This window comes from Bos taurus, chromosome 22 (genome assembly GCF_002263795.3).
Source record: "Bos taurus isolate L1 Dominette 01449 registration number 42190680 breed Hereford chromosome 22, ARS-UCD2.0, whole genome shotgun sequence".
Lineage (NCBI taxonomy): Eukaryota > Metazoa > Chordata > Mammalia > Artiodactyla > Bovidae > Bos > Bos taurus.
Window position 1 is genome coordinate 7,545,183 of NC_037349.1, and position 14,780 is coordinate 7,559,962.

Consider the following 14,780-nt stretch of genomic DNA (forward strand, 5'->3'; position numbering starts at 1 on the left):
TGCCTGGGTTCCGTCTCTGCCACTGTGGCCCCGACGTGCATGGTTGTGTTACACAAGCATAGGAATGGCTGGAGACAGAGGTAACTGACAACCAGAGAACAAGTTCAGTGCTCCAAGGTGCCCACAGGACTGTCAGGGGCACCCTCTCCACTGAATGTCTCCGGGGGCCATAGGCTATGTACACAGTTCCAGGCTGTTCGTTTCAACAGGTCCGTACTGACATCTTATTACCAGTTTTTCAGCGCTGACCTTTTCAGTTTTCTGACTAGCTGTTTTAGGCATTATGCATAAACCAGTGCATATCCATGGATAAGGCCATCTCTCCTCTCATGTAAACTAAAGTCCCACACGTTGGGAGAATTTTCTTTTGCTACTATGTTTTTCATTGTGGTGAAATATACATAACATGAATATAGATATACATAGCATAATATGAACTTACCACTTCAATCATTTTTAGTGTACAATTCTGTGGCATTAAATACCTTCTCATTGCTGTGTGGCCATCACTCCTGTTCATCTCCAGAACTCTTTCATTGCCCCCAGCTGAAGCTTTGAACCCATTAAACAATAAACCCTGTTCCTCCGCTCCCTCCTGGCCACCGCTGTCCTACCTTCTGTATCTGTGCATTTGACTGTTCTAGGAGCCTCATGTAACTGGAATCATACGATATGTGTCCTTTTGTGTTACTACTGTTTTATTTCTGCACCAGACTAGAGAAGACTAGTGCCACACCATGGACACTCAAGGGTAGAGCAAGCCCAGATTTTCCCCTTGTGAGCCCGTAGATGTGGGTTGAGGTAGAGATAGCAAAGCAGCAGAAGCGAGTGCCCTGGGAGCCTGAGCCACCTGCTCAAGTAAGTTATTTGTTCCTTCCAGGCCTACTCTTGTACACACCATTTCCACTGAACAGTGGAACTCTGCGTCTAATTCAAAATGCCTCATTCATGAGACCAGCTGAAGTCTCATACTCCAGTGGTCAACCAGTCCAGGCCAAAAAGGGGGGGAAAAAACAAAAAGATGTCTGGTTAATTTACAATGTTGTGTTACTTTCAAGTGTACAGTAAAGAGATTCAGTTATATTGTTGTTCAGTGCTAAGCTGTGTCTGACTTTTTGTGACCCCATGGACTGCAGCAGGCAGGCTCCCCGGTCCTTCACTATCCTTCTGGAGTTTGCTCAAAACCACTGAGTTGGTGATGCTGTCTAACTATCTCATCTTCTGCAGCTCTCCTCTTTTGCCTTCAATCTTTCCTAGCATCAGGGTCTTTTCTAATGAGTTGGCTCTTTGCATCAGGTGACCAAAGTATTGGAGCTTCAGCTTTAGCATCAACCCTTGCAATGAATACTTAGGGTCAATTTCCTTTAGGATTGACTGGTGTGATCTCCTTGGTGTCTAAGGGACTCTCAAGAGTCTTCTGCAGCATGACAATTTGAAACCACCAATTCTTTGGCGCTCAGCCTTCTTTAAGGTCCAGCTCTCACATCCGTACATGACTACTGGAAAAAATCATAGCTTTGACTATATGGACCTTTGTCAGCAAAGTGATGTCTCTGCTTTTTAAGACACTGCCTAGGTTTGTCATAGCTTTCCTTCCAAGGAAATTCATGGCTGCAGTCACCCAAGTGATTTTGGAGCCCAAGAAAATAAAATCTGTCACTGCTTCCACTTTTTGCCCTTCTATTGGCCATAAAGTGATGAGACCAGATGCCACAATCTTAGTTTTTTGAATGTTGAGTTTTAAGCCAGTTCTTTCACTCTCCTCTTTCACTTTCATCAAAAGGCTCTTTAGTTCCTCTTAGCTTTCTGCCATTAGGGTGGTATCATTTGCATATCTGAGGTTGTTATTTCTCCCAGCAATCTTGATTCCAGCTTGTGATTCATCCAGCCTGGCATTTTGCATGATGTACTCTGCATATAAGTTAAATAAACAAAGTGACAATATATAGCCTTGTCGTACTCCTTTCCCAATTTGGAATCAGTCCGTTGTTCCATGTTCAGTTCTAGCTGTTGCTTCTTGACCCACATACAGGTTTCTCAGGAGACAGGTAAGAATACCAGGCTGATATTCCCATCTCTTTAAGAATTTTTCACAGTTTGTTGTCATCCACACAGTCAAAGGCTTTTGCATAGTCAATGAAGCAGAAATAGATGTTTTTCTGGAACGCCTTTGCTTTATGATGCAATGAATGTTGGCAGTTTGATCTCTGGTTCCTCTGCTTTTTCTAAACCCAGCTTGAACATCTGGAAGTTCTCAGTTCATGTACTGCTGAAGCCTAGCTTGAAGGATTTTGAGCACAGACTTGCTAGCAAGTGAAATGAGTGCAATTGTACAGTAGTTTAAACATGCTTTGGCATTGCCCTTCTTCGCGATTGGAATGAAAACTGAGGTTTTCCAGTCCTGTGGCCACTGCTGAGTTCTCCAAATATGCTGACATGTTGAGTGCAGCGCTTTCACAGCATCATCTTTTAGGATTTGAAATAGCTCAGCTGAAATTCCATCATCTCCAATAGCTATATTCATAGTAGTGCTTCCTAAGGCCCACTTGACTTCATACTCCAGGGTATCTGGATTTAGGTGAGTAACTGGATTTAGGTGAGTGATAAATTGTGATTATCTGAGTCATTAAGATCTTTTATGTATAGTTCATCTGTGTATTCTTGCCACCTTGTCTTAATTTCTTCTGCTTCTATTAGGTCCTTACTGTTTCTGTCCAATATCATACACATCTTTGCATGAAATGTTCCCTTGATATCTCCAGTTTTATTGACGAGATCTCTAGTCTTTCCCATTCTACTGGTTTTCTCTATTTTTGTGTGTTGTTCATTTAAGAATTCTTTCTTATCTCTCCTTGCTGTTCTCTGGAACTCTGCATTCAGTTGGGCATATCTTTCCTTTGTTCCTTGCCTTTTGCTTCTCTTCTTTTCTCAGCTATTTGTAAAGCCTCCTCAGACAATGACTTTGCCTTCTTCCATTTCTTTTTCTTTGGTATGCTTTTGGTCACTGCCTCCTGTACAGTGCTATGAACCTCCATCCATAGTTTTTCAGACACTCTGTCCACCAGGTCTAATCCCTTGAATCTATCTGTCATCTCCACTGTATAGTCATAAGGGATTTGATTTAGGTCATACCTGAACAGCCTAGTGGTTTTCCCTACTCTCTTCAGTTTAAGCCTAAATTTGGCAATGAGGACCTGAGGATCTGAGCCATGCTCAGTTCCAGGTCTTGTTTTTGCTGACAGCATAGAGCTTCTCCATCTTCTGCTACAAAGAATGTAATCAGTCTGATTTCAGTATTGACCATTTGGTGGTATTCATGTGTAGAGTCATCTCGTGTGTTGTTGGAAAAGGGTGTTTGCTGTGACCAGTGTGTTCTCTTGACAACACCGTTAGCCTTTCCCTGCTTCATTTTGTGCTCTAAGGCCAAACTTGCCTGTTACTCCAGGTATCTCTTGACTTCCTACTTTTTGCATTCCAATCTTCTATGATGAAAAGGACATCTTTTTCTTGGTGTTAGTTCTAGAAGGTCTTGTAGGTTTTTATGGAACCGGTCAACTTCAGTTACTTCGGCATTGGTGGTTGGGGCACAGACTTGGATTACTGTGATGGTTTCTCCTGGAAACGAACTGAGGTCATCCGTGGTCTCTCAGGTTGTACCTAAGTACTGCATTTCAGATTCTTCTGTTGACTATGAGGGCTACTCCATTTCTTCCATGAGATTCTTGCCCACAGTAGTAGTATAATGGTCATCTGAATTAAATTCGCCCGTTCCCATCCATTTTAGTTTACCAGTTCCTAAGATGTTGATGATGTTCACTCTTGCCATCTACTGCTTGACCACGTCCAGTTTATCTTGATTCATGGACCTGACATTCCAGGTTTCTACGCAATACTCTTCTTTACAGCATTGGACATTACTTTCACCACCAGTCACACCCACAACTGAGCACCGTTTCTGCTTTGGCCCATCTGTGCCATTCTTTCTGGAGCTATTAGTAATTACCTTCTGCTCTTCCCCAGTAGCATACTGGACATCTTCTGACCTGGGGGGCTCATCTGCTGTAATATCTCTTTGCCTTTTCTTACTGTTCATGGGGTTCTCGAGGCAAGAATACTGGTTTGCCATTCTCTTCTCCAGTTACACATGTATATATACATGTGATTATATCTTCAGTTATATGTGTGTGTATATATATTTTTTTTTCAGATTCTTTTCTGTTACAGGTTATTACAAGATATTGAATATAGTTCCCTGTGCTCTACAGTCGGACTTCGTTGTTTATCCACTCTGTATATAACAGTTTGTATCTGCTAATTCCAAACTCCCAATCCATCACTCCTCCTACACACAGCCTTTCTCTAGGTCTGTGTGTCGGTTTCTGTTTTGTAGGTAAGTCCGCTTGTGTCGTATTTTAGATTCCACCTATAATTGATATTACATGATACTTGTCTTTCTCTTTCTGACTCACTTACCTTAGTATGGTCATCTCTAGATCCATCCATGTTGCTGCAAATGGCATTGTTTCATTCTTTTTATGGCTGAGGAGTTCACTTCCACGCACTGGAGAAGGAAGTGACAACCCGCTCCAGTGTTCTTGCCTGGAGAATCCCAAGGACGGGGGAGCCTGGTGGGCTGCCGTCTATGGGGTCGCACAGAGTCGGCCACGACTGAGGCGACTTAGCGGCAGCAGGAGCAGCAGTATTCCATTGTGTATGTGTACCACATCTTTTAAAATTTGTTTTGGCCACATCTTACGGCATGGGAGACTTCCCCCACCAGGAATCAAACCCATGCCCTCAGCAGTGGAAGCTCAGAGTCTTAACCACTGGACCACCAGGGGAGTGCATACCACATCTTCTTTATCCACTTCTCTGTTGATGGACCTTCAGGTGGTTTCCATGTCTTGGCCATTGTGAATAGTGCTGCTCTTAACACAGGGGTGCAGGTACCTTTTAAAAAATAGTTTATTTGAGTTTTGGCTTCTCTGGGTTTTTGTTGCTGCACACAGGCTTTCTCTGGTTGCAGCAAGCAGGGGCTACTGTTTGTTGCAGAGTGTAGGCTTCTCATCGCTGTGCGTGGCTTCTCTTGCAGCGCATGGGTTCTAGGCCCAATAGGCTTCAGTATTTGCGCTGCATGGGCTTAATTGCTCTGCAGCATGTGGGATCTTCCCAGACAAGAAATTGAACCCGTGTCTTCTACACTGGCAGTTGCCTTTTTAATCAGTAGACACCAGGAAAATCCCATGTATATATATATTTTTAAATGTTTATTTTTATTTACTTATTTGGCTGCACAGGGTCTTAGTTGTGGCATGTGGGATCTAGTTCCCCAACCAGGGATCAAACCCAGGGCCCCAGCACTGAGAGATCAGAGTCTTAGCCACTGGACCACCACGTATCTTTTTGAAGTAGAGTTTTGTCCAGGTATATGCCCAGGAGTGGGATTGCTGCATCATGTGCCAACTCTAATTTTAGTTTTATGAGCCTCCAAGCTCTTTTCCATAGTGGCTGCACCAACTTATGTTCCCACGACCAGTGCAGAAGGGTTCCCTTTTCTCTACACCCTCTCCAGCATTTGTTGTTTGTAGATTTTTTTATGGTGGTCATTCTGACTGGGGTGAGGGGGTACCTCACTGTAGTTTTGATCTGCATTTCTCTAATAACTAGCAATGGCGAGCATCTTTTCATGTGCCTGTTGGCCATCTGTATGTCTCCTTCAGAGAAATGTCTCTTCAGGTCTTCTGCCCATTTTTCGATTGGGTTGTTGATTTTTTTTTGTCGTTGAGTTATGTGAGCTGTTGTTTATTTTGGAAATCAAGCTGTGTTGCATCATTTGCAAATGTTTTCTCCCAGGCCGTAGGCTGTCTTTTTGTATTGTTTATGGTTTCCTTTGCTGTATAACATTGTATCTTCTTATCCATGATGTAGGACCTGCCTGTCAATTTCTCTCAAGATACAGCGCTGAGATAAACAGTGAAAATGTGCTGCTATTCTTGCGGCTGAAGGAATGAAAAATGAACCATTTAGTGTCTTAATAACATAACGGGGGCCAAAGCCCATATTTATTCTAGTAATGACAATATACCTGCAAGAGCAGATGCAATTGGCATCAGCCCCTGATTAGATTGAAGATAAGCTGGCAATATTTTCCAATAATTCCATAGTATTTTCCGGCTTTTGCTCTGGCAGACGGGAAAGAAAGATTGAATGACAAAAGTCCTGGTTTGTATATCCTTTTTACACCTGTTGTCACAGAGTGCCATCCAGTTTCATATGTGACCCAGAGTTTTCATTTTCTAGAGAAATATTATTAACACTAGAATTAACATAAGCCACAATGGCAGTCCTCAATTTTGCACTCCTGGCTTCTGTATGTTTTCATCTAGTAGTGGTCGAGATGCATGTGTATTTCTCATTTGAAAACATGATTAAACAGGAATGATAAGCAGTGACCCATCCCATTTTCCCTGATCGTTCTCTGAGGCCTGGTAACCAACCACTCCCTTTCAAGCACAGTATACAGAATGATCAGTGATATAAATCAAGTGTGCTCAGACACATGGAGTGAGGGGCAGCTCACTCTTTATGGTCTCTACCCACCAGCCACTCAGTTTACTAGGCATGAGCCCACCACGCCACCAGCAGGTCAGGAGTGTGGGACCTTATAAGTTAGGTTAATATGAAAACTGTCCAGAAAATAGAGACTGAGGACTCCTGTTTTGGAGCGCTGAGTATGTAGTTTAAACGCTTTTGCTGCATTCTATGTGCAGGTGTGAACAAGAAACCATAAGTAACTTCTCCAGCTCCTTGTGACCGTACCATGTAGGTCACTGTTTCGTGATGCTAGTTCAGTTCAGTTCAGTCGCTCAGTCGTGTCCGACTCTTTGCGACCCCATGAACTGCAGCACGCCAGGCCTCCCTGTCCATCACCAACTCCCGGAGTTCACTCAGACTCATGTCCATCGAGTCAGTGATGCCATCCAGCCATCTTATCCTCTGTCGTCCCCTTCTTCTCCTGCCTCCAATCCCTCCCAGCATCAGAGTCTTTTCCAATGAGTCAACTCTTCGCATGAGGTGGCCAAAGTACTAGAGTTTCAGCCTTAGCATCATTCCTTCCAAAGAAATCCCAGGGCTGATCTCCTTCAGAATGGACTGGTTGGATCTCCTTGCAGTCCAAGGGACTCTCAAGAGTCTTCTCCAACACCACAGTTCAAAAGCATCAATTCTTCGGTGCTCAGCCTTCTTCACAGTCCAACTCTCACATCCATACATGACCACAGGAAAAACCATAGCCTTGACTTGATGGACCTTTGTTGGCAAAGTAATGTCTCTGCTTTTCAATATGCTATCTAGGTTGGTCATAACTTTGCTTCCAAGGACTAAGCGTCTTTTAATTTCATGGCTGCAGTCACCATCTGCAGTGATTTTGGAGCCCAGAAAAATAAAGTCTGACACTGTTTCCACTGTTTGCCCATCTATTTGCCATGAAGTGAAGGGACCAGATGCCATGATCTTCGTTTTCTAAATGTTGAGCTTTAAGCCAACTTTTTCACTCTCCACTTTCACTTTCATCAAGAGGCTTTTTAGTTCCTCTTCACTTTCTGCCATAAGGGTGGTGTCATCTGCATATCTGAGGTTATTTATGGGTTATTCCCTTTCTCTGGAGAATAAGTTTCCAGAGAGTAGGAGCTGTAGCTCACTATCTCTGTATCTCAGTGTCTCCACAGCCCTTATCCCAGTGCCGGGCACATAATAAATATTCAACAAATGTCTGATAAATGAACGAGTCCGTACTTCCCATGGTATCGCGGGCACTCTGCTTCCCTCAGCCCACCTGCTCAAATGCATGTTCATCTTTTTTGATTCAATACTAGCATCATCTCCTCTGAGAAGTCTTCCTTTGGACTAGTCCAGTCTCCCCACTCACAGTGCTCTCTTTTGTGGTCCCAGTGTACCCTGAACATTGTCTCAGTAATCATGGATTTTTTAATTTTTTGGCTCTGCTGGGTCTTCATTGCTGCGTGCAGGCTTTTCCTAGTTGCAGCGAGTGGGGCTGCTCTTGGTTGCGGTGCCCGGGCTTCTTTTGTTGTGGAGCACAGGCTCTAGGTCTTCGGGCTCAGTAGCTGTGGCTCATGAGCTTTAGAGCACAGGCTCAGTAGTTGTGGTGCACGGGCTTAGTTGCTCCATGGCCTGTGGGATCATCCTGGACCAGGGATCGAAGCTGTGACCCTGCAGTAGCAGGCAAATTCCTTACCACTGAACCACCAGGGAAGCCCATGGCCTTTATTTTTTAATTGGAGTATAGTTGCTTGACCGTGTTGTGTTCATTTCTGCTGTATGGCAGTCAATAAGTCACATGCCTGTTTCTTGGATTTCCTTCCCATGTAGGTTACCACGGAGCATTGATAGAGTTACCTGTGCTGTACAGGTGGTTAAGTTTTTTGATTTAATTAATTTATTTATGTGACCATGCCCTGCGGCGTGTGGGATCTTGGTTCTCTAATCAGGGATTGAACCTTTGCCCCCTGCAGTGGAAGCACAGTGTCTTGACCACTGGACCACCAGGGAAGTCGATGCATCTTTAATGGAGTGATTGTCCTATAGGCCTGTCTCTCCCACTCGTCTGCATGTCCCTGATGACAGACACCGTGTCTTTTCTGTGGTTTTATCTCTGATGCCTTGGGCAGTACCTGGGTCATGGTAGGTTCTCAACCTCTGCTTGATGAATTCATCATACATGCAGCTCCATGGGGTTAGCTCATCCAAGAAGAGAGCAGATCAAGGGTCATGGTAATGCTTTCAGTAAAACAATGCATTTGCCAACGGACTGCGCAAATCTCTTCTTAGTGTCTTCTTTTTTAGGGCTGTGACCAAGTCCACTTATATTCTTCTGTCTCTGATAGCTAGTAGGCATTTAATTAAGCTTCAATGAGCAGAAAGATAAATAAATGAGGCTCAAAAGCAATATACATCAGCCAACGTAGATTTCAGACTTGATGGATTCAAAGCCGTCTTGCAAATCATCTGCCTCCAGTCTGAAGCCACATAACGAAAAATCACTGCACAATGTAGCATTTACATGCAGGCTGCCTTCAGGGCTACGGAGTTTGTGGGCTGGGTCCTGAGTAAACACAGGCTACACTGAAGAGCCATTGTGGGCGCTGGGAGTTCTTTCAAGTTCCTCTGGGGTCTGAACTTGATTTGCAGCTGGAGCCAAGTCCTGACCAAGCCCCCCCCCCACCCCCGTTTTCAGCAATTGAATTATTAACTAAAAGGAAATCGTCCAGGGTATAACAGTTAGCAGCAGGCTGCCAGTGGTCAGGAAATTTTATTTTGTTTACTGAGAGTGTTTGCACTTAATCTAAGGAAGAGTAGGAACGAGAACTCAGAAAGCAATTCTGAAGATCTGGTTCTGAAGGAAGACAGGCTTTGGACCGGGCAGGAAGGCAGTTCAGGGCAGCCAAGGAACGGCATTGCAGTGCGGTCCCTCAGGACAAGGCTGATTTCCTGGTAGTATTAGCTACACCTTCCTTCTGTCCAGGCATTTTGGGGAGGGCTCCAGGCTCCCCGATATCTCCTGCAATCCCCAATTTGAATTCTGCGTCGTTCGCTGAAGTCTTTGATCCTTATTGAGATGCAAATGCCGCTGAAAGGGACACCTATGAAAAGGCATCTGAGTTTCAGTCTGACTTTTGCAACTAAATGAATATATCTCTTTACATCTCTGGGCCTCTTTAGATTCTTTACCTATAAAATAGAGATGAAAGTGCCACCTAACATACAGGGTTTTTGAGACTGGAGTTTGTAAATAAAAAACCTTTCTACAGAAAGAATGATTATCCATAATAGTTTGTTTCTACATGCATGGTGCCTTAGCCACTTGCATCGCTCTGTGTCGTATTAGGTATCTGCTTCTAACTCAGTGGGTTTCCCAGGTGGCTCAGATGGTAAAGTGTCTGCCTGCATTGCGGGAGACCTGGGTTCGATCCCTGGCTCAGGAAAATCCCCTGGAGAAGGAAATGGTAACCCACTCCAGTACTCTTGCCTGGAAAATTCCGTGGACGGAGGAGCCTGGTAGGTTATGGTCCATGGGATCACAAAGAGTCAGACACGACTGAGCAACTTCACTTTCACTTTCTAACTCAGTACATGGGACAGAGTAGGTGCTCAATAAAGGGTAGATGAATTCAGTTCAGTTGCTCAGTCGTGTCCGACTCTTTGCGACCCTATGAACCACAGCACGCAAGGCTTCCCTATCCATCACCAACTCCTGGAGCTTACTCAAACTCATGTCCATCAAGTCGGTGATGCCATACAACCATCTCATCCTCTGTCGTCCCCTTCTCCTCCTGCCTTCAATCTTTCCCAGCATTAGCGTCTTTTCAAATGAGTCAGTTCTTTCCATCAGGTGGCCAAAGGAGCTTCAGCATCAGTCCTTCCAATGAATATTCAAAACTGATTTCTATTACAATTGACTGGTTTGATCTCCTTATAGTACAAAGGACTCTCAAGAGTCTTTTCCAACACCACAGTTCAAAAGCATCAGTTCTTCAGTGCTCAGCTTTCTTTATAGTCCAACTCTCACACCCATCCATGACTACTGGAAAAACCATAGTTTTGACTAGATAGACCTTTGTCAGCAAAATAATGTCTCTGCATTTTAATATGCTGTCTAGGTTGGTTATAGTTTTTCTTACAAGGAGCAACGTCTTTTAATTTCATGGCTGCAGTCACCATCTACAGTGATTTTGGAGCCCAAGAAAATAAAGTCTGTCACTGTTTCCACTGTTTCCCCATCTATTTGCCATGAAGTGATGGGACCAGATACCATGATCTTAGTTTTTTGAATGTTGAGTTTTAAGCCAACTTTTTCACTCTTCTCTTTCACTTGCATCACGAGGCTCTTTAGTTCCTCTTCGCTTTCTGCCATAAGTGTGGTCATCTCCATATCTGAGGTTATTGATATCTCTCCTGGCAATCTTGATTCCAGCTTGTGCTTCATCCAGCTCGGCATTGAATTGAGTAAGTGAATTGAGCAAGACTAATTTATAGCAGCAGGAAGATAAGTGTTCTCAGGCTTCAATCATGTCTAACAGTAAGATTCTCACTTCTTTAAAGGTCACAGAGTAACCACTGAGCTCTGGCCTTTTGCTCTGGGAAAGCAGGGCAAACTGACCATGTCTGCTGAATTCCCTGTGGAGCTCTCAGTCTGCTATTAGGGACTGTTCTTCCTAGGTCTCCCTCAGATAGTTCATGTATTAACATAGACTGTCCTGTTGTACCCACTGGTGTATCTGTACTTGTCAAGCCATGCGTTCAAACCTTCATTTCCAGAAGAATGGTCATCATGTACATGGGACATGGTGAGAAGACAGGGAAACCCAACCCCACAACGTGACATGTTAAATATCTCTTATCTTAGCCCATATGTTGCTTTTTGCTTTTTGCTGAAGTACAGCAAAGACAGAGACATTGAAAAGTTTTCTTTGAGAAGTAGTGTGATAGAAGAGCCCAAGATGCTTGGCTTCTTCTCTTAGTCTGTTATCAACCTATTGGGTTAATCATTCCTTTGCACTCCATTTCCGGTTCAGCAGAGCCAAGGAATGAAGAGGTGGCTTCTAAGGAGACTTCCATCATTCTCTGATCCAACGGCCCCTTTCCTCATGCATGGAGGTTTTCTGTGTTTAGAGTGCCTCCTGCTGGCCAGACCAGAATCCCTACCCCTACACTCCCCACATTTGTCAGCGCATGGGGCTAAACTGCGTATTCTGCTGGAAAGAGAGTTGGGTGGGGGTGTCTTGGTCCTGCCACACAAGACTATCTGGAAAAGAAAGAGACCCCCTCAGGAAGAGGACAGAGGTTTATGTAAGCTGCCCAAGAGCTGTAAGGGTCCCCAAAAAGAGCTGTAAGGGGTCCCCAAAAAGAGCTGTAAGGGGTCCCCAAATAGTGACGCGCCACAAAGGACCCAGGAGCCCACACAGGGGGAGGAAGAAGACCTAATGTCAAACAATGTCGTGCATTTCTATTGCTAAGTGTCTAGTGCCAATTTCTGAAACAAAACTGTATCTTCAAATTTAAGTGGTAGTGGGACTGTTAACCTTGAAGTGAGAAAAAAATCCATGGACTCACTGGAAATTTGGGGGCAGGGACAATTATCCTCATGAAATAATGTTCAAAGGAACAGTGGAAGGTGAAAACAAACTTGTGTTTTGATCACAATCCATGTATCACCTGCCAATTCACATACTTCAAAGATATATATTTTATTCATTTGAGCCTCCGTTTGCTGTCTGTATGTATCAAGCTGTGGGCAAATATTTTCTCTTATTAGTATTATGTACTAGAAGCTAAAACCACTTACTGAGGAGTTAGCAAATCATCAATAATTAGGTTAAGTCATGTTCAAATAACAGTAGGAATGTACACATGACAATTTTCCAGGCAATTAACTAGAATTGACTTGGACCCAGGTAGGTAGTGGGGGAAAGTTATGTTTGGTGTTCCTCCTCTATTCCCTGCTAAGTGGGTAGCAGGGTGCTGAAGAGAGAAACAAGTGCATTCTACTACTTGGTAGTACTGTGAACAAGGGCAAATTGCTTTGCTCTCATTTATTCATTCAGCAAGCAAGTGATGGGGAAACAAGAAGTTGAGAGGAACATGCAAGTTGGAGGAGGTTGACAGCTGAAATCTAGGGATGCTGCTGGGTGTGATCAAGAGAGGGAAGCTGGCACACGTGGGAGGTGCTGCAGAGGCCACAAGCCGGGGGGACCCACCAGACATTGAATGAAGAGCAGAAGAGCATCCCTGTCCAGGGAAGACTTGCATACATGCCTCTTGGGTTGCTAGGCATGCCATCGGCTGTCTTAGTGCCTATTAACTTTGCGTTCCAGCCTTTAAAAGGTGGTCAAGCTTGCTTTAATTTATTTTTAAAAGGTAGGAATAGCCTTGGGAGAATAATTAAAAGCCCACTGTTTTTTGTTACATTATATTTTAAGACAGCATATTTTCCTGTCTACTGACTTTTAAGAGGGCCCTGCCAAGTAGTCTGTGTAAGAGTAAATGAGCATATAAAAGGTTTGCTCTGTAGCTATTTGAACACGGTTTTTACGGAATTTTATCTTGATTCACATGAAAAAATAAACAATTCTTCACTTCAGCTTCTCCAGGCTCACCAAAAATGCACAATGTGTGCCTACAGAAGCAAAAGGGGAACAGATGAAAAAAATAACTCAGTGTGCAGGGGAAAGGATTCTGTTACATGAACAGAGGGCAACATATGGATTGGTTAGATGGTGATGTTGACCAAAGTATTGGGGGGAAAAATGGAGGAATAGGATCTTTTGAAATACTGCAGAGGAAAAGCTGCTACAAACACACTGTGTAGAAAATAATCTGTAAATGCCAGAGAAGTTGTCTGGCAGAATGACACTCTCTTACCCAAAGGTCTTCTGTTTTTATTCCAAAATGTGCTTTTCACCAGTATAACTCTAATACTTTATCAAATTTTAAATTTCACAAGTCAAAATGAATTCACTGACTTATCTAAAGAATGTTATATAAAAGCCAGAGTGCCCTTTGACTGCTGATTCTATCAAAGACAAACCCTTGACCTTCTAGCGATGTCTACTGTTAAGAGTTCAGTGGGTACTATTGAAAGAGAATGAGGAAGATCTATATGTTCTAAAATAGAAGTCTGTGGAGAAAACAAAGAAATTTACTGAATATACATTATGATGGTACTCTTGTGAAAGATGAAAACACACTCAACAATTCTATCAATATATTATATCTATATCTGTATATCTATATTACAGCTATCTAGTTCTCTCTATTTATGTCTATACTGTCTACATGCTGTGCTGTGCTTAGTCGCTCCATTGTGTCTGACTCTTTGAGACCCCATGGACTGTAGCCCACCAGGCTTCTCTGTCCATGGGGATTCTCCAGGCAAGAATACTGGAATGGGTTGCCATGCCTTTCTCCAGGGGATCCCTTGGAGAAGAAGGATCCATGCCCTTCTTCCCAACCCAGGGATCGAACCCAGGTCTCTTGCATTGCAGGCAGATTCTTTACCTTCTGAGATACCAGGGAATATCTAAATCTGTATCTACTGAGTAGAAAAGGCTTAAAGAAATTTTCACTTCTGGTAATGGTGAAATAGATAAATTTCTTTCTGAGGGTAAGGGACATTTAGAAACCTATGCACATTTTGATAAAAGCATTGCTCATCTAATAAGATAGTGAATAATTGTTAGACCAGGGTCTATGGAAGAGCAGGTGCTCAAAGTTATCTTAGGGATTAAAACTTCTTTCCTTCTGGGGGATTATTTACTCATTCTAGAGGGGACTGCTGAAAGGATGAGAAACTGAATGGTTGTTTTGATAGCCCTGTCAGGCTAAGGAAATGGAAAATAACACAGTGCAACCAAGAAGGGGTGTTTCTTTGCTTTGTGTTGGGACCTCAATGCTCCACATTAGTGATAAAGTTATACAAAGAAAGGCTGGGGCGGAGATTGCAACTCAGCTTTGAATAATCTCAGTCGTGAATTTTCGTCTTAAACTTTTCTTTTGTATCGGGGTATAGCCGATTAACAATGTTGTGACAGTTTCAGGTGAACAGTGAAGGGACTCAGCCGTACAGACACATGTATCCATCTCCCCCAAACTACCCTCCCATCTCCGCTGCCACGTAACATTGAGCAGAGCTCCATGTGCTATATAGTAGGTCCTTGTTGGTGACCCCTTTTGACTACAGCGGTGTGCCCGTGTCCCAAACTCCC

General features: G+C 43.5%; 1 protein-coding gene and 1 long non-coding RNA gene across 3 annotated transcripts in view; one reads left to right on the forward strand and one right to left on the reverse strand.

Annotated features, from left to right (window-relative positions):
• Positions 1 to 14,780, forward strand: part of FBXL2 (F-box and leucine rich repeat protein 2) — a 111,166-nt gene that overhangs the window by 2,720 nt on the left and 93,666 nt on the right. The gene's annotated exons all lie outside the window — the stretch shown is intronic.
• LOC112443433 (uncharacterized) overlaps positions 1 to 14,780 on the reverse strand; it is a 30,049-nt gene that overhangs the window by 1,677 nt on the left and 13,592 nt on the right. The window lies entirely within an intron of this gene.